Source organism: Leuciscus leuciscus, assembly GCF_965113295.1.
Source record: "Leuciscus leuciscus genome assembly, chromosome: 23".
Classification (NCBI taxonomy): domain Eukaryota; kingdom Metazoa; phylum Chordata; class Actinopteri; order Cypriniformes; family Leuciscidae; genus Leuciscus; species Leuciscus leuciscus.
In genome coordinates this window covers 1,070,766-1,073,265 of record NC_138747.1, presented here as the reverse complement: position 1 = coordinate 1,073,265, position 2,500 = coordinate 1,070,766, and positions in this window count along the sequence as shown.

Sequence of the window (2,500 nt, the reverse complement as noted above, 5' to 3'; positions counted from 1 at the left end):
TCTGTTGATCCTGTCGCTTTGATGATCGGGATCTTTCCCTGGATCTCTTTGATGTAAGAAGTTCAAAAGGATCCAAATAAGTGAAGTCTGAGCGGAGGGACGGGTTCTTCTGGGTGTTGAGGACAAACAAGAAGATCCAGTGAAATCATCCTGTGTTTTCCATGAACAACTACACAAACATCAACAGACAGACAGTGTGAAGTGTGTGAAGTGTGACTGCATGAACACACACACATCTCTGAACTGAAGACAGAACCTGAACCTCTGAAGTTCTTTTGGATCTTTCCAGCAGTGCTGTGAGTAACTCATTACAAGTAACCTGAGTTACGCAATCAGATTACTTTTTCAAGTAACAAGTAAAGTAACGCATTACTTTTTCAATTTATAAAAACATGCATTTCCTTCAGCCTGAGGCTTATTCATTTCACTTTTGGTGTGAAAGGGCCTTAATATTTGCCAAAAATATAACTTTTTTTGTTGTTATTTAAAACCAACAAGCAAGCCCAGCCCAGCCCAGCCCAGCCCCGCCCAGTTCATAAAAAGTAGCGCAAAAGTAACGTAACGCATTACCTTTATAAAAAGTAACGCAATTTTTTGGGGAAGTAACGCAATACTTTCCAGAGTAACTTTCCCCAACACTGCTTTCCAGTCTTTCCTCTGGTGTTCCTGGCCCTCGTGCCTTGGGTCGTGTCGTTTCCTCAGAGGGTTCGTGAGCGCCTCCATCTGACAGTGATTTAAAGGGATAGTTCACTTTGACACACTTCTCCTGACACACTGACACAGTGTCGCATTTGCGACATCTAGTGTATATATCTATACCCGCCTGCGCTCTCGGATCATTTGGACGCATCTGTGTTCAAGAGGTAAAAACGATATTGTTCGTTTTCTCACACAAACCGCTCGTTTCGTGTCTTGGGCCATCAATGTGTCCTTACGATGGGGAATTGTTTAATTTGGACGATGGGGAATTGTTTTTAATTCGGACTCTGTGCATGCTCTTTGAAACAGTGACCATCGACCTGCATTATATGACTGACAGACAAGAACGGTTTGACCTAAAAATATCAAAATTGAAACTACTGTGGAAAAAAAGACACCTACATCTTGGATGCCCTTGAGGTAAGCTAAAACATACCAAAATTTAATTTCAAAGTGAACTATCCCTTTAAGCCCATGTTGTTCCTGTTAACGGGATGGGTTGTGATGAGCAGGAGGTGTGTGTCAGGAGGAGTGTGTGTCAGGAGGCGTGTGTGTCAGGAGGAGTGTGTGTCAGGAGGAGTGTGTCAGGAGGTGTGTATGTCAGGAGGAGTGTATGTCAGGAGGAGTGTATGTCAGGAGGAGTGTGTCAGGAGGAGTGTGTGTCAGGAGGAGTGTGTGTCAGGAGGAGTGTGTGTCAGGAGGAGTGTGTAAGGAGGTGTGTGTGTCAGGAGGAGTGTGTGTCAGGAGGAGTGTGTCAGTAGGAGTGTGTCAGGAGGAGTGTGTCAGGAGGAGTGTGTGTCAGGAGGAGTGTGTGTCAGGAGGAGTGTATGTCAGGAGGAGTGTGTCAGGAGAAGTGTGTCAGGAGGAGTGTGCGTCAGGAGGAGTGTGCTTCAGGAGGAGTGTGTCAGGAGGAGTGTGTCAGGAGGTGTGTGTGTCAGGAGGTGTGTGTGTCAGGAGGTGTGTGTGTGTCAGGAGGAGTGTGTGTCAGGAGGAGTGTGTCAGGAGGTGTGTGTGTCAGGAGGAGTGTGTCAGGAGGTGTGTGTGTCAGGAGGTGTGTGTGTCAGGAGGAGTATGTCAGGAGGTGTGTGTGTCAGGAGGAGTGTGTGTCAGGAGGAGTGTGTGTCAGGAGGAGTGTATGTCGTGTGTATCATCAGGCGTGTGTCAGGAGGAGGTGTGCGTCAGGAGGAGTGTGCGTCAGGAGGTGTGTGTCAGGAGGAGTGTGTAAGGAGGTGTGTGTGTCAGGAGGTGTGTGTCAGGAGGTGTGCGTCAGGAGGAGTGTGTGTCAGGAGGTGTGTGTCAGGAGGTGTGTGTCAGGAGGAGTGTGTGTCAGGAAGTGTGTGTCAGGAAGTGTGTGTAAGGAGGTGTGCGTCAGGAGGAGTGTGTGTCAGGAGGTGTGTGTCAGGAGGTGTGTGTGTCAGGAGGAGTGTGTCAGGAGGAGTGTGTCAGGAGGTGTGTGTGTCAGGAGGAGTGTGTCAGGAGGAGTGTGTGTCAGGAGGAGTGTGTGTCAGGAGGAGTGTGTGTCAGGAGGAGTGTATGTCAGGAGGAGTGTGTATCAGGAGGAGTGTGTCAGGAGGAGTGTGTCAGGAGGAGTGTGTGTCAGGAGGAGTGTGTGTCAGGAGGAGTGTGTATCAGGAGGAGTGTGTGTCAGGAGGAGTGTGTCAGGAGGAGTGTGTGTCAGGAGGAGTGTGTGTCAGGAGGAGTGTGTGTCAGGAGGAGTGTGTGTCAGGAGGAGTGTGTCAGGAGGTGTGTGTGTCAGGAGGAGTGTGTGTCAGGAGGAGTGTGTGTCAGGAGGAGTGTATGT